Source organism: Triturus cristatus, chromosome 8 (assembly GCF_964204655.1).
Source record: "Triturus cristatus chromosome 8, aTriCri1.1, whole genome shotgun sequence".
Taxonomy (NCBI): Eukaryota; Metazoa; Chordata; class Amphibia; order Caudata; family Salamandridae; genus Triturus; species Triturus cristatus.
Window position 1 is genome coordinate 1,009,172,439 of NC_140591.1, and position 23,097 is coordinate 1,009,195,535.

At 44.5% G+C, this 23,097-nt stretch overlaps 1 protein-coding gene and 1 pseudogene across 1 annotated transcript in view; both read left to right on the top strand.

Moving 5' to 3' along the window:
* Nucleotides 1-23,097, top strand: part of CFAP47 (cilia and flagella associated protein 47) — a 2,697,962-nt gene that overhangs the window by 2,493,707 nt on the left and 181,158 nt on the right. The gene's annotated exons all lie outside the window — the stretch shown is intronic.
* On the top strand, nt 16,909-18,630 carry LOC146805348 (18S ribosomal RNA; annotated as a pseudogene).

Sequence of the window (23,097 nt, forward strand, 5' to 3'; positions counted from 1 at the left end):
GGGTTTTAGGAAATATATGGAGGCTTATCAAATACTAAAAACGGATGTATCACCATTAACCGTTTATGCTGTCAGCAAATTCTTAGACGCAATGTGGAAATCTAGAAGAAAGTATTTGTAAATATGATATCACCTAGTTTTCACATTATTTTTTGTGCTATGTTGATTCCTGGCAAGTGGCACAAACTGTGACTGCTAACTGATTAGTATTCTTTTTCACCTATAAAGTGTATGATGGATATATCTTTTTTGATTGAAATAATTGTGTAATTTTATGTTATTCTGTGTTTTCTTTTATGACTCATGGTAGTCGAAATAAAGATTAAAGAAGAAGAAGATTGTTTTAAACACTGTTTTCCTTTAATTTATTTTCTATGTACCTGATGTGTGAGAGTCTAGCCATTTTGCAGAGAAATGTTGTGTTTATGTTTCATGCAATATACATAAAAAAAGTTTCTTTTAAGATCAAAACAAGGTCTAACATATAAGAAATGGGAGGGCGTCACAGAGATTATTTGCAATAATATTGGTGAGCTACTGATGTGTTACAATATTGAAAACACACATAACTATCCCTGAATATTTAGATGAAAAAACACATTTAGGGCCTTATTTATGAGAAGTGATGCATGGCTGTGTGAAAACAGGAATGCGTCACATCTTAGTGCACCCTCCTTGCGACATGAAGCATCATGTCGCAAGGAGTTACAGCTACGTCAGTATTTCTGATGTAACTGTAGGCGCAAAAGTGATGCATTGCTGGGGTGTGTCTGAAAATAGATGCAACTCCAGCAATATGTCCTTTCACATGGGGCTAGCCCCATGTGAATGGGCCTGCATCAGTCTTACTCCTGCTGTGAGGCAGGTGTAAGATGTTGACGTAATGGCGTCCTAGAAGTGGCACACTGAAATCTCATAGATTTCAATACGCCACTTCTACGAGGCTTTTTGAGGGGGAACACCCACCCTGCATACATTATACCTGGTGCAGGTATAATTTGGTGCAGGGGTTTACAAATTGACGCATCTACCTAGATGCGTCACTTTGTAAATAGGGCACAACATGGCACATTTTTTACGCTGCCGGTGCGTCACAAAAAGTGATACACCGGCGGCATAAAAGTGAAGCAGTTCCTCATAAATTTGGACGAGTGTTCGTTTGCACTGTCAGGGTCCTAATGAAATTAAATAGTGTATTTAATAAAGCGTGCAGCTACTCAGACTAGAGTGTCCTGACGCGTGACAATGGGAGGAAAATATGTGTAAACGACCCATCAGTTATTAAAAAGGAAGGTTTTTAAGTTCTTCCTTAAATATACTAGGTCTGTGGTTAGGTTCAGAGACTCAGGGAGTCCATTCAATTCAATTCAAAAAAGTCTTTATTGCGAATATTCATCTTAAAAGACAGAACAGTCAGTATATTAAAATTAAATACAACCATATATCTACCATACCAAGACCTAAGACTGATTTACAAGTTTCTCAGTAAGGTTTAAGAAAAAAAAATACCTATATTTACATTTTAAAACAGTTCCTAATACCAGATTAAATATATCCCACGCACAAGACTTTAAGCATATCATAAAAACCATAAAAATACATAATTCCAAGTAGTTCGTTCAAAACCCCAAGGAAAAATATCTTAGCTATTAGGGCCCCCCATTTTTCATCCACAACACCCATGCCCAACTCAGGAACCTAGCTACTCCTATTACTGCGATCTCATTGTAGCCAGACTCAGGGAGTCTATTCCACAATTTCGCGCCTAGAAAGCCGAGGGATCTGCCTCCAGTGAGGGCACAGCATATTTTCAACACGATGGCCAGGTTGGCATTGGAGGATCTTGGGTCTAGGTGTTGTGTAGCGATTAACGCGCTTATTTAGGTAGCTGGCTCCTAAGCCATGGAAAGCTTTAAAGAAGATGGTCATCGCTTTGAAGTCGATCCATTCTTTTATGCGGAGCCAGTGTAGAGACTTAAGAATAGGGGTCATACTAGATCTGGGTTTAGGTCTCAGGATGGCCTTGGCCGCCGCGTTTTGTACCACTTGTAGGCGCTGGATAAGGGATGTGGGAAGACCGAGGTACAAGCTGTTGACATGGTCAAGCTTTGATGTCACAAGAGCCTGCACCACGATCTTTCTGCTCTCAAGCAGTACAGTGGCAGGATTCTTTTTTTGCACCCAGAGTATGCCAAAGCAAGCGGCAGTTAGATTTTGGATTTGAACGCGCATGGAGAGTGTCTTGTCTATGACAATTCCTATGTTTTTTACCTTCTCTTTTTCCGCGGGCAGGGGCGGCAGATCTTTTGGCCACCAAGAGCTCCAGTCAGGTGTTTCTGGATTACCAAAGAAAACAACTTCAGTTTTGTCAGGATTACACTTCAGCTGAATGATCTTAAGCCAGTTAAAAACCTTTGTGAGGAAAGACCTAATCATTGCCCCGTCAAAGTCGGTTCCTTTTTCACATGTAAAAATCAGCTGAGTGTCATCAGCATAGGAAACAATTTTGGCGCCCTCTTCCTCTACCAGAAATGCAAGGGGGGATAGATATATATTAAAAAGGGTAGAACTAAGAATGGAGCCCTGAGGGACACCTACATTCATGACTGGAACCGGGGATGAGAAAGGGGGGAGCCAGATGTCCCGAGATCTATATGCCGAGAAGGATGACATCCATGTTAAGGCAGTCCCTCCAGGCCGATATTAGCAGGTCTCTCCAGGAGCCACTCATGTGGGACCGTGTTGAAGGCCGCTGACAGATCGAGCAGTATCAGAACAGTCTTGCTTCCCTGGGCCAGCTTACCCTTGAGAAATTCAGTCACTTCCAGCAGAGCGGACTCCGTACTGTAGTTAGCCCTAAAACCCGGATTGGGACTCAAGAAGGAGCTTCCCATCTTCAATGTGTTTTTGGAGGGCCTCGTTTACATGCTTCTCTAATACTTTGGAGAGGGCCGGAAGAAGGGAGATTGGCCTGTAGTTGGCAGGGTCCGTCGGTTTGGCGTTAGCCTCTTTTATCAGTGGAAGAATCTTAGCATTCTTCCATAATTTCGGCATGTTGCCTGAGGAGAGGGAAGCATTAAAGAGCTGTTTTACCGTGGGGTTTATGGTGGGAGCTAATAGGTTCAGGATATTTGCTGGACATGGGTCGGTAAGAGAGCCAGACGTAATGCTTTGGAGAAGGGTCAGTGACTCTTCAAGCTGAAACTCAGGGAAAGCGAGTAAAGATGGAGGATCCAATAAGTGAAATTTGCTATTAGAACTAAGGTAAAAGGTCAGTTCTTCCTCTGAGATGTTAGTGAAGGCTTGTTGGATCACAGAGATCTTTTTGGCGGAGAATTGAGCTATTTGTTTAGACCATTCTTCCGTGTGTGGCCCTTCCTTTGTGCCGGCTTTCGGGGCGGTAAAGGATTTAACTATGCCAGTGGTTCCCAAACTGTGTGCTGTGGCTCTCTGGGGAGCCATCAAACCTAGCCAGGGGAGCCACTCACCAAGCACTTTAATGCATTTAATGTTGAAGGGTCAGTTGGCTTCAGTTAAACTAATTAGACTTAAACACATGATGTCGATGATTTGTAAGTGACATGCCCAAAGCTGTAAACATAGCTCTTAATTGATGGCATGTCGAGGGAGATGATCTCCATATTTCACTGGATCCCCACTTCCAACACTCCCAAAGTAAGTGGAAGAAGCCTGATTTATTTTGTTAGACTCGTTAATAGTTTTGGTTTTTTCCAAATGCATTCTACACCAATGCAAGTTATCAGGAAAGAACAGTTGTCCTGGCTATTGAACAAACTAAGTATAATAATGTATTGACATTTGTACTTGAATCATAGGTACTTCCATCGCACATTTCTTTCAGTACACACACATTTCCAGACAGGCCTGCTCTGTCCTTGAGTACAGGGAAGTAAAACACCATATACAGCATAATGTCAACATTTGGAAGCAAGAAAGAGGGACGTTTAAAAAAATGTAAAATAAAAATCTGAGGAATGTATTTTACTTGCATTGATTTGGAGGCAATTTTAGGGAGGAGACAGCAAAAATAAAGCTGTATGTGGTTTAAAAAATCGTGAGTCACCCTGCTGAGACAGGTTTGTTGGCACGTATGACATAGGTAGATATGGAAGTGCATGCAAATATTCTTCAAGCGCAGAAACTTTGGCAATGGGGCCTAGATGCACAGTGGTACAATTTAGCTCTGTAAGTGGGATAAAAAAGTTTGAGAGGATACTCTAAAAAAGGCATGGGCAAAGAAGTGTAACTAGGAATATTTTATTACGGGCGCCCCCTTAGTAATACAAAACACCCTGCGTATATGATTATGATACCTTCATCAGCTTCATCCCAATTATTTTCAGGAAGAGAAATGCAAGTACTCCCGAGGCCGGGCCTATATCCACCCAACTCTCCCAAAAAAGTAACAGTGGGGAGCCACGGGCAATGGCCAATGTGTCAAGGGAATTACGGGTCAAAAAAAGTTTGTGAACCACTGAACTATGCTAAAGATTTCCTTACTGTTATTTTGGGAATTTTCTATCTTGGTTTGAAAGAAGTTTTTCTTGGCTGCCTTCACGAGAATGTAATGAGCTTTTAAGATGTCTTTATACACCTTCCTGTCCTCAGGTACATAGGATTTATGCCATTTCTGTTCCATTTTCCTACAATTTCTTTTGCTAGATCTGAGGGAATAGTTTAACCATGGAGCTGGTGGGGCCAACCTCTTTGAGGAGCAGGAAACAACCGGTATCGCTGCACCAATGTTGGTTCGGAGCCATGAATCTATTGAGAAGGCGTCCGAGTCAGGGCAGCCAGACAACTCGGTTGAGGAACAACGAGGGCCTCTGCTAACATCGGGATGGATATTTTATGAAACGTCCTGTAATTAGGGACCCTATGCCCTGCGTAACCCCAAGGGGCTTTGGCAGAGTTGGGAATTACAAATTTTAATAGGAGGTGGTCAGACCAGGTAATGGGAAGAGGTAGGCTTACTGATATGTCAAAGTTGTGAAAGATTTGGTCTAGGGTATGGCCTTTCTCATGGGTGGCTGAAGAAATAGATGGAAACATGTTGCAGGCCTGTAGCGTCTCCAACAAGGAAATTGTTTGAGGGTCTTTTCCATTGTCCATATGTGTATTGAAATTTCCCAGAATAAGGCAGTTGTTGTATTTTAAGGCCAGGGAGGTGGTGGCTGTATTAAGCGTAGTAATAAAATTACCAATTGCACCGGGAGGTCTGTAAATCAGAAAACCAGCTATGCTATGATGAAGGGATAAGGTACAGTGGAAGCCTAAGGACTCTGTGACCTCAATGTTTTCCATCGGGATGGGAGAGCAGTCTAACCTTTGATTGCAAATTATGGCGACACCGCCCCCCCTTCCCACTCGGTCGGTCCATCCTAAGGATTTTATGGCCGAGGTGATAGTAGAGTTGGAGGCTTCAGACAGCCAGGTCTCAGTGAGAAATAAAAGATCAGGCTGTTCGTCTAAAAGTAGGTCATAAATGTGTGGTTCATGCTTTTGCATAGAGCGACAATTTAAAAGGGTGGCCTTTAAGTCTTCTGTTTTTACACTTATTGTTGTGTGGGAGGATCTTGGATCCTATTTTCCTGGGCTGGAGGAGAGACCAGTTGCACGTATTGCATCTCAAGTCTACCTCCAAGCTCAGATCAGCAGCTGTGCACTGACAAAATGGTAGCCGCCTAAGGCTAAGCAGTTTTTCCCTACTGTAATATAGTGGAAGAAATTCACCGGATGGGAACAGGGCAGCGTGGCCGGCACCGGACACCACTGGGATGCTGACAGGCACAGACGGGCTTGCCTTTGGCTCGCCTTCGGCGTTCAAGCAGCACGCTCGCTGCGCGCGTCCATTTGCATAGGGAATATATAGGATAATGCCTATGATGCAAACTGGATCACTAACGCAGCTGAGGAGAAGAAACTGCGTGGGCGGAAGTGAGGAGCCCGATAGTAACCCCAGCTCTCCGCACAATCGGTGTATCAGCCGCAGCGGGACTGAAGGAAAAGTGAGATGCAAATCAGAGCAGCTAAGGAGGTGTAGGCAAGCACAATCAAGTAAAGTGCAAGTGCGCGTAGATAGGCAAAATTGTTAAAAGCACAGAGTAATATAGCCACACATATACAATTTAAAAAGTATTAAAAACCTAGTTGCAGGCAGGAAACACTAAATTCTACCGCTGTCAGCTGCGCACGTCTGTTTACATCGGGAATATAGAGTAATTTCAGCCACACATATACAATTTAAAAGGTATTAAAAACTTAGTAGCAGGGCAGGAAACACTAAATCCTACCGCTGTCAGCTGCGCACGTCTGTTTACATCGGGAATATATAGGCTAATGCCTATGATGCAAACCGGATCGCTAACGTAGCTGAGGAAGCGGAAACAGCGTGGGAAGCGGACTCATATCGGATCATAAATTCAAAGCTGTTCTGAACAGGGGCCCCCAAAATATGTTTGGCCCAGGGCCCCCAAAATCCTTAAGATGTCCCTGCGTGAGATGTTTGACATAAACTCTGGATTCTCCAGAGAGTTACAAACTTATGGTCGGAATTATGTGACATGATAGACTGAGTGGTTGGTCCTAGTGTTCTTAGACTTCGAGCACTCGATCTAGTGATCAGAACACAATCTTCTTCTTGCTTTACTGGCAGATATACTTTTATTGCTAGGCATGCACTTTCGATTCAAGTCATGGTCTATGACACTGTCATTTATAAATGATTGGGTATGCAACATAATCCACCTACGAAGATAGTGTGCACTAGAAAGGTAAGGATAAGATAATATTCACTAGAAAGGCACTGAAAGGAATGTAAATGTAAATGTCAAGGTACTTATAGAGCGCACTGTCACCAGACGGCACCTTGCGGTGTCGCCTTTGCGGTTTCCTGGCGCTGATACTCATACCGCTGTGGAACCCCTCCTGGCTTTCCCTGTGAAGTGTCCACTCCTGGGCACCCCCAGGGTGAATCCAGGCATCCTTAGCGCTGTTGGGGCCGGTGTGGAGGCTAAGCAAGCTATTGCCCAGAGTTGCAGCGTGGGGCCCGTGATTAGAATAGGCACCGAGGCGAGAATAGACAGGTCCGAGGAAATTGAGCCCGAGCCCCGCCGAGGCGGGAATCGAACCCTGGTCCCTGGCCAGAACTCTGCTTCAGGGTCTGCCGCTCTAACCATTGAGCCACACTCCTCCAACCTGACAATTAACTACATTGCTAAAATGTTGCATTCCATATTTGAACTCATGTGTGCTATGTGTATCCTTGAACGTGTGTGTTTCTTTTTCTAAACGTTAGAAAGCATTTTGTAAACAGATTCTTAAATGTTCTGGCAAAATAGTTCTTTTGTTGCAGCGTTACTTTTTGTTGTAGTGTGGATAAGGACCGTAGAGTTCTATGATTCTGTTAGTTTTCATTAATGTAGCTACCAATATTGATTGAAATATTTCATTTGTAAGCAAACATAATGTCCTTTTTTCACAATCGGCAAAAATGGAGCACTTTCTACTGAGCAATAGAGTGAGACTAGTAAATAACCAATATATCCCCAAAGTATTTTATGCCATTGGAGCATTAGTGTAGCTCCATCCTGCCACAAAAGGAGTAAAGTGCTTTGTGACTGAGCATGCGCAGAATAGATGTACATGCTCAGTTGAAGGATGTGGTTTTCTTACGAAAAATGTAAAAGTTGGAATACATAGGCAACATTTTAGGAAAACGGTTTGGACTCTTTTTTTCTGACTCACAGCGAGATTTTCTGTCACCCGTTACTTGCCATACTGGCTGACCCTGTCTCTCAAAATTGCAAATGTCTCATATTTGAAGAGATAACTATCCCTTTGCTGTACAGGTTTTATAAACACAGGTTACTGCTGTCAGCCTCTCTTGGAAAACGCATTTACTCAAAACAGATGTGACCTTCTTCAAGACCAGACTGCTTCTCAGAGAATCTACTGACACATGACATTTTTCTGTGGGGAAAACTGGTTGTGTTCAGTGGCGGTAATACATGCCAGTGTGACGCACCTTTTAATAAGTTCTTTTCAAGGGGAGTAGATGGCAACCACTTTTTCCTATGAGTTTATTAATACCCAGTATTAAACAGTGCCACAAGAGCGCGATTAAACAACTATTAGAGCTGCAGCTTCATTAGTATTTCAAACGTAGCTCTTTCTTTCAAGGGCCACATTTTAGAAAAAAATGTACATTGTAACCCTGCTTGCAGCTGTAGCTCCTTTCTAGACAACTGTGCAACATCTGAAGTGACTTCAAAGTAGGCCTGGACGCAATTAAAATTAGTGGGTTTTGCCACACCTACATGGGTGGTGCAAAATGTGCCATGCCAATGTCATTGGTGACATTTTGTGCTTAAAATAAGCAAAACCTGTCATTCACTTCATGTGATTCACTGTTTAGATCCCCAAACTGCATTGGAAGTTCGAATGAGGGATCATTTGAAGCTTGAATCCCAGTCAGTGGTCCAGGAGCTTGGATACATTCTGCAGAATGTTCCCCCTCTGTCACTCGGTGTGCATGGATTACAAGAACAGGGAGTGCTTAAGCAGGCCAGGGGCCCTGGTTTCTGTGTGCCAAGTCGCAAAGTGCATGGGTTGGGGGCCTGCAGCTTCGGGTAGTCCTCCACTGCTTGCCTAGAATAGGAAGCTCTGACGTGCCCTGAATCAGAGCCCTGACAGGCCTGCAGGTGGAAGCCCCCATCCCTGGACTCTGCCCCATGGTCTGCTGTGTCACTTGGAGCCTGGGACAGGAACCAGCTGGCCCAGGGAGGTCTTCACTGCTTGCCTGGGATAAAAAGCTCTGACCAAGCCCCTGGTCAGAGCCCCGGCTGACCAGGGTTGAAGCCCCCAGCCCTTGGCTCCTTTCTCTGGAACATCGTGTCACAAAGTGCACGGCACAGGGTCCAGCAGGCTGTGGAGGTCGCCCCTGCTTGTCCAGGTTCAGGACCTCTGACTGGGCCCCAGGACACTCTCCTGGCAGGCCCAGAGGTGGAAGTCCCAGGTCTTGGGCTCCCTTCTCCAGCCTGCTGTGTCACAAAGTGCCTTTGACGGCATCCCGCAGGCCCAGGGAGGCCTCCTCTCCTTGCTTTGGAAAAGAAGCTCTTACCGGGCACCGTGTCAGAACTCTGGGTTGGAAGCCCCCCACACCATGAGCTCCCTTTTCCAGGCTGATGTGTCGCAAAGTGCACATGGTGAGGACCCAGAGGACTGGGGAGGTCGCCCATGCTGGTCAGGGTTCAAAAGTTTTGACCGGGCTCCGGGTCTGATCCCTAGAAGGCCCTGGGCTGGAAGACCATAGCCCTGGGCTCCATTCCCTTGCCTGCCGTGTCCGAGAGTGCAGCTTATGGAAGCCCGCAGGACTGGGAAGGCTTACCTGCCCTTTGATTGGACCTGCCACCGGACTGCTGCTGTTTCTTTCTTCACCCTCTGTCATTTGGAAAAGCCACAGCAACTCGCCGGACCCGCTCCGCGGGTCCCGCAGCGCGTGTGACATCAGCGGGAGCTGCTGTTGGGAGAGGGGCGGTCTCTTGTGCTAGGACTTGGAGCGCGTTGTTGCTGGCAGGGCTGCGAGCACGTTAGCAGGGACTCCATCGCCCAGGAGTCCATGCGAGCCCAATCTGCTTCACCTGGGCTGCTCTCCCTGCTGGCCCCGCCCCCCCGCCCACGGAGTAAAAACAGGCTCCAGGACTTTGTTCGTGGGACGCTTACCTGCCCTTTGATTGGACCTGCCACCGGACTGCTGCTGTTTCTTTCTTCACCCTCTGCCCTTTGGAAAAGCCACAGCAACTCGCCAGACCCGCTCCGCGGGTCCCGCAGCGCGTGTGACATTAGCGGGAGCTGCTGTTGGGAGAGGGGCGGTCTCTTGTGCTAGGACTTGGGGCATGTTGTTGCTGGCAGGGCTGCGAGCACGTTAGCAGGGACTCCATCGCCCAGGAGTCCCTGCGAGCCCAATCTGCTTCACCTGGGCTGCTCTCCCTGCTGGCCCCGCCCCCCCGCCCACAGAGTAAAAACAGGCTCCAGGACTTTGTTCGCGGGACGCTTACCTGCCCTTTGATTGGACCTGCCACTGGACTGCTGCTGTTTCTTTCTTCACCCTCTGCCCTTTGGAAAAGCCACAGCAACTCGCTGGACCCGCTCCGCGGGTCCCGCAGCGCGTGTGACATCAGCGGGAGCTGCTGTTGGGAGAGGGGCGGTCTCTTGTGCTAGGACTTGGGGCGTGTTGTTGCTGGCAGGGCTGCGAGCACGTTAGCAGGAACTCCATCGCCCAGGAGTCCCTGCGAGCCCAATCTGCTTCACCTGGGCTGCTCTCCCTGCTGGCCCCGCCCCCCCGTCCACGGAGTAAAAACAGGCTCCAGGACTTTGTTCGTGGGACGCTTACCTGCCCTTTGATTGGACCTGCCACCGGACTGCTGCTGTTTCTTTCTTCACCCTCTGCCCTTTGGAAAAGCCACAGCAACTCGCCGGACCCGCTCCGTGGGTCCCGCAGCGCGTGTGACATCAGCGGGAGCTGCTGTTGGGAGAGGGGCGGTCTCTTGTGCTAGGACTTGGGGCGTGTTGTTGCTGGCAGGGCTGCGAGCACGTTAGCAGGGACTCCATCGCCCAGGAGTCCCTGCGAGCCCAATCTGCTTCACCTGGACTGCTCTCCCTGCTGGCCCCGCCCCCCCCGCCCATCACTCCTTCCTTTTGCTATTTTAGAAGGACGCGCGCCCACCACGCGGGAGCGCGCGGGAGCGCCCGGGGCTAAGCCCGGGCAAAGGGCGGGCCGTCCAAGGACGATTAAGGACGGGCCGGGCTTATCCTCTTTCATCACAGACCCGAAGTATTTGTTTTATACTTTTAAGTGTTATTATTATCTTTTAATGGTCTGATTTATAGGTTGTTTTCTTCAGTTGGGATCTTGTCCTGTATTACTCCTCTCAAAAGAATTTCCCCATGATGGCCTTACGTTCCGGAAAGGGTAGGCAGGTTACATTGAAAACGAGTAGTGTTAAAGCAACTGGAACTTTGGATGATTTTATAATTCGGGCAACAGGGATATTGGAAAAAGAAATCGCTCTTACAGAAAAGCGTCTCTCAATAGATCTGGTAACAGGGAAACGCTCTTCACTAGGACGTATTGGTTCTATAATTACCCCTGAAAAAAGTTTAGTAAATGATCTGGTAGATAGCCCAATTCCTGTAATGAATTCTAATTCTTATTTAATTTCTTCGACTGACCTGGTGGACTGTGCAAACGAAGACTGTATATCATCAAGCACTGCTAGTGGGGATAGCATCCAAAACTGTAATTTGAGCCTTATAGTTCCCACATTAACACAACCCCAGGTCTTAGAACCCGAGCCAGTAGGAATTGAAATTATAAGAACTAGTAAACGGAAAAGAGGAGGGGGTCACAATAAGGGTAGTAGAGCCAAAACAGTAAAAATAAATACTTTAAGAGTAACATCGAAATCAGCAAAACAAAGGGGGATTTCATCTGGGGATTATGTACATACAAATCATTCCTGCCCAAATAATAATGAATTATTGCTTAATATTGAAAAGCTGGTTAAAGGGCTTCTGACGCCTCTTGTAGAAAGAACGCAAATAGTAAATTTGAAACTGGACCAATTAGAACATCTTATATCGGTCAATACTCGTCTTGAGAAATTGGCTAAGAACAGTAAACCTATTGAAACCATGGGGGGTAACCCCAATGCTATAAAGAAAGTGGGACCAAAAAATCAAGTTGCAGAGTCGCAAATGGCCGCAACTGCTACTCTTGCTAAAGTACCTTTACAAACTGCCTCAAATAACTCTACTTTGGTGGTTGCTATGGGTTGTCAGCAAAAGCCCGCAGTGGCCGCTGCATCTACATCAAAGTTATCCACACCCAAGCAGGCAGTCACTTCTGGGCCTAGGGTAATACCACAACAGGGACTCCACTAAAGAAGCCGGTTTGTGTAGATCTACCCCCTGACTGCGCTCCTTTTATCGCAATTTTGACAGGAGTCTCAGGAGTCAGGCCAAATCAATTGGAATCAAACAGGGATCTTAGAAATAAAGTAACCTTCTGGCTCAATAAAAATAGGGCGCTTCCCCCTGCCTCTAGAACAGAAATATTAAGTGTCCGAAGGGTTCCTTGGGTGGGGCCAAGTGAGAAATATTTGGAGGGGGATTGTATTCTCATAAACTTTAGGGACAATTGGGTAAAGATTTTATTTGTTGTAAACCAAGGTTTGGTAGATTGGGGGATATACAATGTATAGGCTTAGAATACTTTTACCTCAATCTAAAGCATGTTGCTTTTCAACAATCCCAAAATTATCCTAGGATGAGACCCCAGGGTGAGAAATATTTCGGGTGGACACCAAGTAATATTCCTCTACAACCACCGCAAAATCATCACGGAATGAGATTTCAGGGTGAGGAATACCTTGGGTGGATGCCAAATAATATTCCCCTAAGTAATCGTTTTGACCCACTCATGGGGATGGAGGGGATAGACTGACTACCAACCAGTCAAAAGTCCATTGAATTATTCAGCGAAAAGGCTAGTTCCTTAGTGGAACATAGTTATGATGGATCGAGGGATAATACTAATGAGGTGGTATTAACTTGTAATGTACAACAGGATAATCTCTTGGAATCAGAGGCTTGTGATATTGTAGACTATGAGCTGACCTTGCCTGCCCCTAGGTTGGATGGGGCCACCCGTATCGAACATCCAGGTAATCTGTCAGGGGAAACAAGGTTCCGCCTGATTTCGTGGAATATTGCAGGCCTTTCTGGGAGACTACAAGATGAGGCATGGCTGGATTATGCGGGTAGCCATGATATCTTGTGTCTCCAGGAGACATGGAGTAGAACTGATCAGGATATTGACGGTTTTCAGTCCTTTAGTGTACTAGCTGTGCCATCACAGGCAGGCAGGGCAAAGGGTGGGATACTGACTGCACTTTCCCTAAAATTGAATAATTTAACAACATCTAAAATAGTGGACACTCCCTGGTACCAATTACTTTTGCTACAATCTCTGTTTCCTTTGCCCTTATTGTTGATTAATTGGTATCACAATGTCTTTGATAAAAATAAAATATCTGTAATTGTGAGCTTGCAGGAAGCTATATCCAAGGTGCGTAGCGATTTACCCCTACTTTTTATCATTTGGGTTGGTGATTTCAACTGTTCATTGTGTAAATTTGGTGGGTCAAATGTATGTGGCTTGGAAGATCTAAATGAACACCCTGTGCAACACTTTAAGCACACACCCCATGGTGATGCGTTAAATAACATTATTGTAACTAACGATTTATGCATAATGGAACCATGGGTTGCCCCAAATTCCCTCCCAGTACCAACTTTCCAGGGAACTAGAGGCTCGATGAGTGTTATTGACTTTGCCATTGTGTCTAGTGGTTATTCTCAATACATTGATAAACTTGAGACGCTTGCAAATTCGGCAAGCGATCACAACCCTCTGATTCTAACATTATGCCCCCCTGTTAGCACACGGCACCCAATCTGGGACCAACCTATAAAATATAATAGGAACCAAGGTGTTATCTTGAAGTGGGGGAAAGTAGACGCAATTGGGTTAGAGGCGGAGATTTTAAGTGCCAATAGCTCCGAAATTGAGTCCTGTTTATTACCAACAACTGACCCTGAAATTGTTATTACGAACTTTGAAATCCTATGTGGAAATGTGGCAGAGTATCTTAAAAAACCAATTGGTAATGACAAGATCAAGGGCTTTAAATGGTTTGATGCTGTATGTTCTGCCTCTCTAAAATCATTAAAATGGCTTTGCAACAAAAACCAAGGAATAAGGAGCTGGTAAAAACGGCTAGAGGCGCCTACAAAGAGGCAATTAGAAAACGGAAGTTGGACTTAAAAAACCTCGCTTGAGATGATTTAGAGAAGGCCTCGGAATTAAAAGACAGCAAGCTTTTGTGGGAAGTGGTAACTCGCCCCCTATTTTCTAGCAATGATAAGGATAATATGGTGATGCAGATAACAGGTGAGACATGGGAGGCCCATTTCGGGGCAATTTTTAATCCCAATTCACTAGCGCTCTTAGGACTGCAGGATGAAACAAAGGATATGGAGTTCTCGCTGACAGCTTCTTTGCTTAGTTCTTCGCTTACATTGAAGGAAGTTGAAAAGGCCTTGAGGAAAGGTGTCCCACTAAAAGCCCCTGGCCCAGATGCAGTGCCATTGGACTTTTTTAAACATAACATTGTTGTATGGGCCCCATTGTTGCCAAATGTATTTAAAGCGGTTATTGTTGGTCGTATTCCCCTATCCTGGAAGGAGGCAGTGGTGGTGCCGATTTTCAAGAAGGGTGATAAGAGCGACCCTCGTTGTTATCGCCCAATATCATTAATTGACGCATCATGTAAATTACTGGGAAGGATAATCCTTATTAGATTGGAGACGTGGGCAGACTCTGTGGGCCTAATTGTAGACTCCCAATATGGATTTAGAAGAGGAAAGGGAACAATCGAACAGTGTCTAAACTTGGCACTGATTATGAGTAAGTACATGAAGGCCAGGAATTCTTCTATTCATCTGGCCTTCATGGACTTATCCAGTGCCTTTGACACTGTTTGCAGAAACAAATTATGGCGAATGATGGAGGATATGGGTTTTGAGGAACCCTTGGTCACCCTGCTCCGCAGATTACATGCAGCTACAACCGTGGCAATAAGGTTTGGGCCAGGGGGGGAAAAAACAAAATCTATCCCCTCAACTGAGGGTGTGCGACAAGGTTGCATTTTAGCGCCTTTTTTGTTCCTAGTTTATACAAATGGCTTGGAAAAGTACTTGTTGGATCATTGCTCTGATTTCCCAAAGGTAAACGGCAAGAAGATACCTATGTTATCTTATGCCGATGATACGGTTTTAATGACCCTCACAGCAAATAGCATGCAGACTTGTCTGGATGCATTTAATAACTTCATGTTGGACCTGGACCTAAAGGTAAACTTTGCAAAATCTTTCGCAATGGTCTGTGGTCCAAAAGGGACAAAAACCCGTAAGTTTATGGTAACCAACAACACCATTGAAAAAGTAGATAATTTTAATTACTTGGGAAATCTTTTTAACAGTAAATTGAGTTGGGTCCCCTTGATGAAGGTGCGAGTACAAAGTACTAGTCGATCCATAGAGGGTCTTTTTCGCTTTTGTAGTAAACTAGGGCAAAAACCGGTCGCACAATTAAAAAGCTTGTATAGAGCAAAATGCTTATCTGTGGCCACTTATGGGGCAGGGGTCTGGGGTACAGAAAGCCCAGCCATGATCCAGGTCATGGAAAACAAATTTATGAAGCGTTGGTTGTCAATTCCATCAGGTTCCTCTAACAGTTTCTGTCACACTGAGATGGGAATGGAATATGTGACTGACATCATTCGCATTTCGCCCTTATTATTATGGGGTAAAATATGGCTATCAGAAGACCTTCAGCTCTCTAAAGATATCCTCCAAGACTGCAAAAATCTTGACCATGCAATGCAGATCCCATGGCTTTCATACGTCAGCGATACTTTGCACAGAATAGGTCTGGGCCACTTTTATGACAACCCCGAAAAAATACAGGGAGACATAAAAACTCTAATTAAAACAAGTTATCGTAAAAGTTTAAGCATGTCATGTCTAGACCAGTCAATAAACTGCTTGGGCAAACTACAGCACCAATTTTATCTAACATTTACCAATCATGTGCAATGGCGTTTTTACCTGACAAGGTTTAGACTAAACACACTTCATTTTCTTTTTGCCTTTCCAAAACAAGGGGGTTGGTGTGAGAGGCTGCCCCTTGTCCTTGCATTAACAAAGTTAGTCAAAGTACTATTCATATTGTTCTTTTTTGTTCTTTATATAAGGAACCAAGGAGTAGGTTTATTAAGCCTATTCTAAAAGAACAGCAACCATGTAATTATAAAGAAGGCTATGACTACTTGTTATCATTATCATCCCCTGGAGTATGTTGTGCTATGTTAAGTTTTATAAGATTGTCACTCCAGATCAGGAAACGGTATAGCTAGTTTGGTCTAAAAACCTTTTATGGTTCCCATTGCTTTTTGACAAATGATGTACAATTGTACACATTTTTCTTTTTATTCTTTTAATGTACAAATTGTAGAATGATTTTCTAGTGGTGTTCTGTATACTTTTATGATTCTTTCTTTTTGAATCGAATAACGTTTATGAATCGAATCACCGCCCCTGCTTGTCCAGGATAAGAAGCTCTGACTGGGTCCCAGAACAGAGCTCAGGCCCGCCTTGGGGTGGAAGACCCTGACTGAGGTTTGTTCAATGGCCCGCCATGTCTCAAAATGCTGCGGAAGTGGGCCTGCAGGCCCTGGAAGGGCTCACCTGCTTGTCCGTGCTCAGAAGCTCTGATTGGGCCCAGGTCAGACCCCACGGCGGTCCCTGGGTGGAAGCCTTAGGCTCATTTCTTTGGACTGCCATGTTGCAAAATGCCCAGGACCGAGTCCCACAGGCCTTCCCTGCTTGCCCAGGATAAGAATCTATTACCGGGCCATGGGTCAGAGCTCTGGCAGGCCTTGGTCTCCCTTCTCTAACCTTCTGTGTCACAAAGTGCACAGGATGGCTCAATGTGCCTGTCCATTCCCTTTTTCCACTCAGTGTATTTTTACAGCACAGTTGTTCTGTGGTCTAGCCCCAGCTGCATGGGCTGTGACACAGCACCCCTGTGTCTTGGTCCGCCTGCAACTTGGCCTGCCTTTCCCTATGTTGTCACAGAGCAGGCCAGGCCTGCGAGTGCCTGTGTGACTGCCTTGTCCCTCTCTCCCAAAGCAGTCTCCCAAGGGGTATAAAGGTCAATCCAGGATGGTCATGCAGCTACTCCTCCCGTCCAGCAGGTGCGGCTACCTGGTTGATTCTGCTAGTAGCATATGCTTGGCTCAAAGATTAAGCCATGCATGTGTAGGCAGACACAAACGTTAGAGGGAAACTACGATCCTTAAGTCAGTTATGGTTTCTTTGATCCCTCCATCTGTTACTTGGATAACTGTGGTAATTCAAGAGCTAATACATGTTGAAGAACACTGTCCTCCCGAGATGCATGCATTTATCAGACCAAGACCAATCTGGGCTCATCTGGCTGCTTTGGTGACTCTATATAGCCTTGGGCTGCTCGCACGTCCCTGTGATGGCGACAATACATATGGATGTCTGCCCTATCAACTTTTGATGGTACTTGCTCTGCCTACCATGGTGACCACGGGTAATGGGGAATCAGGGTTCAATTCCGAAGAGGGAGCTCAAGAACCAGCTCCCACATCCAAGGAAGGCAGCAGGCGCTCAAATTACCCACGCTCGACTCAAGGAGATAGTGACGAAAAATAAAAGTGCAGAACTCTTTCAAGGCCCTGTAACTAGAATGAGTACACTTGAAATCCTTTAACAAGATTCCATTGAAGGGCAAGTCTAATGCCAGTAGCCATGGAAATTCCAGATCGGATAGCATATATAAACGTTGCTACAGTTAAAAAGCTTGTAGTTGGATCTTAGAATTGAACTAGTGGTCCACCTCAAGGTGAGCTGCCACCTATCCAGCCCCTGCCTCTAGTGCCCACCCCCCCCTTGATGCTCTTAAAAGTGTCCTTGGGTTTCTGAAGCGTTTCCTTTCAAAGAAGTTGAGTATACAAAGCAGGCTAGTTCTCTTAATTCTTCAGCTATGTATAAGGGGATAGGACATTGGTTCTATTTTGCTGGTTTTTTGAATCAGGGTTATGATTAAGAGGGACGGCCGAGGGCATTTGTATTGTCCCGCTAGAGGTGAAATTCTTAGACTGCCACAAGACGAGCGAAAGTAAAAGCATTTGTCAAGATTGTTTTCATTAGTAAAAATCAAAAGTCGGAAGTTTGAAGATGATTAGATACCATTGTAGTTCTGACCATAAACAATGCGGAGCATGGTTGAAAAGCTGAAACATAAAGGAATTAGTGGAAGGGCACCACCAGGAGTGGAGCCTGTGGCTTAATTTGACTCAACACAGGGAACCTCACTTGGCAAAAAAAGGATTGACAGATTGATAGCTCTTACTCAATTCTGTTGGAGATGGTGCATGGCTGTTCTTAATTGGCAGAGTAATTTGTCTGGTTAAATCTGATAACAAATGAGACTCCTCCATGCTAACTAGTTACATGACCCCCAGTGCTTCGCGTTCAACTTCTTAGAGAGACAAGTGGTATTAAGCCACATGGTATTGAGCAATAACAGGTCTATGTTACCCTTAGGTGTCCAGAGCTGCACACGTGCTACACTGGGTGGTTCTGCGCGTGACCCTTCGTCCACAGGTGAGGGTAACCTGCTGAACCCAGTTTGTGATAAGGATTAGAGATTGCAGTTATTTCCCATGAGTGAACAATTCCTAGTAAGTGCTTCTAATAAGCTTGCGTTGAGTAAATCCCTGCCCTTTGTCCACACTACCCATCGCTACTACCAAGTGGATGGCTTAGTGAGGTCCTTGGATCAGCCCCGCTGGGACTGGTAACTGCTCTGGTGGAGTGCTGGGAAGGTGACTATCTAGAGGAAGTACAAGTCATAACAAGGTTTTTGTAGATGAGCCTGCAGAAGGATTATTAATGGTGGAGCAGCCCGAGTGACTGGCTGTGATAGCATAAATCCTTATGCATCTCCCAGACAGACCCTACGGTACAGACCCCTGCCCTCTCCTTGTGCGTCTTGGCTGCTGGAGTGGTCCGTGGTTGATGGGAGCTTAGGTGAAGGGAGGGCTCCTCCACCTGGGAGGACCCAACTGACATGTGAGGGGCTGGGTAGGTGATGCCCCGAACCCTCTAGTAGTGGCATGATATTAGACAGCCCTCCCAAAAAGAAACCATCACCCAGCACACACCTGGGGAGCAGCCAAATAGCAACACCTCCCAGGGCTGGGACACCCTGCAGGACCTCCCATCTGGGCCCTCTCAAGCCCTATTCTGGCCTTCCTGGGTTTTGAGTGACTGAAGAGTGGTCTGTTTTGGGTGGCAGGACAGTATGGATGAGAAAGAGCTGGGGCCATGACGGAACCCCGGCTCCTCTCAGTGGTGATGCTGTGCCCCCCTTGAAGCCAGGGTGAACTGCTCCACGTGGCGGGAGGAGCTGCTGACCCCGGGTTCCATGTGAACAGCAGTTGAGCACTGGTCTGTCAGTCCTAAGAGAGCACTATTAAGCAGTGACGGGCGATAGCCTACTTTGCTCTCAGCTGATTGAAAGAGACTCAAGTTAAGATCCTTGAACCTGGAGTGGTGGCGATAAACGCCTTTGTGGTGTCCAGTGTGGTAACACAAACAATTCTGGAGAAGCTGGCAGGAGCCTTAGAGAAGAGTTCTCTTTTTTTTGGGAAGAGCAGGGTGCCCTGGAAGGGGTTCACCCTGAAAGAGTGGCCTGAGTCTTGGAAAATATTGCAGTTCTGGTGGCATCCGGTGGCCTCTCCTAGTACTTGAAACTCCTGGGGAGATGGTGTCAGTCTCGCAGTGCACCATATCCATATCCGCAGCAGGTCTCCAAGGTGAACAGCCTCTGGCATGTTGGAAAACTAGAGGTAATGAAAGATGGCAAGTCAGATCCGTAACTTAGGGATAAGGATTGGTTCAAAGGGCTGGGTCGGTCTGGCTGGGGTATGAATTGGGCACGGTTGCTCACCATGGCTGGATGAGGTGTTGCTCTCTGAGGCAACAGCGATTCTGGATGTGAGCCGGGCTCTTCCTGTTATTCGCCCCATCTGTGGTAGTCACCCTTTCCAATGCCCCTCCCTGGAGCACAGGGCCAGCATTCTGCCTGGGCTAGGACTTAACAGCTGACTTAAAACTGGTACAGAGCAGGGAAATCTGACTGTTTAGTTGAAACAAAGTGTCGCACATGCCCGATGTGAGCATTGACACAATGTGATTTCTGCCCAGTGCTCTGAATATCAAAGTGAAGAATTTCATATAAGCTCAGATAACCGGCAAGCATAACTATGTTAACTATGACTCTCTTAACCTCTTCTCAGTCATAGCGGTCTCTCTCTCCAAGCGGTCCTGCAGGTAACTAGCTGTATACCACTATACTCTTTCATGAGAAGTCCGTAGTTATAGGTCAAACAAGGTTCTATTATGACCGTGAGCATGATAGTGAGAAATGGTGAAACGAACAATCTCAATTCCGGATGGGGTACTTACTGGATATTGAAAACCCTGCTAAGATGGTGCAAGGAGGTGCTATCTTTTTTAAGAAAGCATTCACCTCCTTACTGATTTTGTCAGTTTTACATCTAGATCTAACAATACAATAAATAACAAGGAATCAAATCACACAATATCACCCAGTTCACTCTCTGTATTAGTGGACTACAATGAAACTTTAGACCTCAGTGAAAGTATTTAATTCGTAGCCTCATCCGCCAAGTGTGACATCATTGCATCAAGACTTCAAAAACTGCCAGATGTTTACGAGGTCAATATTAAACTCAATAACAAGCAAAGTGGTTTTACCGAAAAAAGTCATATACTGGAAACATCCCAATGATAAAATACAACTGTGATTTGTGTGGAGACATAATGAAAACTTTTAAAGAACTTTGAAAACAGGTCTCCAATAAACATAAAGGACTACACTTAAAAACATATGGCTCAAAATGTGACAAGGAGGCCGAATTCCACAACATTGCATGCCACCATGCAAAATGCAAAAGTAGAATACTCCATATTCCTCCATAGCAAAGCGTGACCTCAGACTCTGATAAAAAATTTTAATGCCGCAGAATTCAAGACATGAACATCCAAAAGCACAAAACTATGCAAGACCCTGAGCTCTATCAAGCAGCAAACCATCCAAACAATGGTCAAAAGATGAAATACTGCAACCAGCAAAATTGGAAAAAGTGTATGAAAACAAATGAAATATAAATGCACCCATGGTTCCCCATTTTGACAATAAAAACAGAAAACAAATTGCATGGAAAAGAAGGGATAAGAGAGAAAAAAGCTGACAAAGGATGTGTAGCAAGCATCCAAACACACTGAAAGTTACTCCAACAATGAACCTGAAATACCAGTGGAAATAACAAAAGAAAGACGTAAAGACTTTTTCAACAGAAAGAGAGCTCCTAAAATCACTGACTTTAATTGTCTAAATGACAGAATATCTGAAGTTCAAAAATATTCCAAATATCCACAGCATCACGAAGCTGCTATAGATCTGATGGAAGAAATTCTGATTTATATTTGAGAAAATACCAGTGATACAAGTCCAAAGCCCAGTCAATCGCAATGAGCCTATGAGTACTGCTCAAGAGAAGCATCAGTGTGTCCCAGTCCATAATAACATACCAAAACAAATAAGAAAAATCAAAGACTCAACAGAACTCATAAAAAAAGATATGCAAAAGCAAAGGCCAGCTATACGGAATACCAGAGAATGCTCAAGAAGGCAAAAATAAAATTGCTAGAATAATCACTGATGGTGCAGAAGATGCCACATGTCAAACCAGTGCTGCTATAATTTTTCAATACTACAAAGATATTATAGAAAAAGAGAATAAGAAAAACATGAAATTCATACCTAATGAAAGAATACTGGAAAAATTGGATTTTGAACAAATATGTAAAGAAACTACACTTCTTGAAATAAGAAGCATTCAAAGACTTTAACTTACAAAGAGCAGTGGGGCCTGAGAGTATTGGCTTAAATAATCTCTACAATGTCCACAAAAAAGAACCAAAGCTGCTTCACAAAACGTTTTCAACTTGCTTTATTATGACAAGAGTCCCAGAATATATAGAAAGAATAGTTCAATTCTAATTCTAAATAATATACCATTTCATGAGCTAAACAAAATTATCAATTGGAGACTAATTATAATTGGTACAGCATTTTTGAAGCTATTTACAAAATCTATGACAAAAATTCTGACCAAAAAGCTTAGTTTGTTTGTGAATTTGAATACAAGACAAAAAGGCTTCATAAAAATGAGAGGATCTCAAAAACTTGAAACTCCTACAGAACATCGCAGCAGTATTTATGGACATTTCAAAAGCTTTTGACTCTATCAGCCAAGATCACATAATATGGAGTTTCGAAATGCACAGAGTTCCAGCATACATCAGAGATATAGTAAAAGACTTATATACAGATTCATTAATGTTCTTCAAGGATGAAAATAATTAATCTACACCAGAAATAGCAATGAAATCTGGAGAAAGGCTAGGTGACTCGTTATCAATACTTTTGTTTAATATTGCAATGGATCCCCTAATATGTGATCTTCAGAAAAATGGCAAGGGCTTTACATTTGGATCAGATAGACTTATTGAGCAGATCACCGTTCTAGCATGTGCTGATGACACTGCAGTACTCATTAGTACATGAGAAGGATAAGTGCCAATTTGAAGATCATTGAAAAATTCAAAGAAACAACATGCCTAAAACTGAATGTGGAAAAGACAAGTTTTTTTCATAAGTCAGAATAAATACAAAATCTTGGGGAATACTTCCAAACCATGTCAATTGAAAAAAAGAAATATTGAAGACATACAAACAGGTGACAGTGGGAGATAACTCAGGTTGAACTTTGATCCTCACAAAGGTCATACACGAAACAGCAACATGAATAAGGTTCTAACAGGATGGGTTCAAAAACTTGACAGTTCACCAAAGCCTACATAAAAGGTTGAAATACTATGCCAGTGCCTGGTTCCTAATCTGTAAGTGGCAAGCGCAGAAGCAAAGCCTGTCACGAAGCTGGGCCAGATAATAAAGAAATGTGTCAAGTACTTCCTCTAGCTGCCTGCATATACATGCAGTGGTCTCCTCTACTCCAAAAGTTCAAATGGAGACCAAAATATACCAAAGCTGTGTAAAACCATAGGCCTGAACAAAACAACAATCTATTGTATCCGAGAGAAACGCCAGATTTGTACATTGCTCAATCTTACATGAATGCAGGGGAAATCATAAACAACAACATTGATAATATCATCAAAACCAACGAACGAAACATTTTGGACAGTAGATTTCTAAGCTATGATTTGCAATTATGAGCAGCATATGATTGGGGAATACAGGGACAT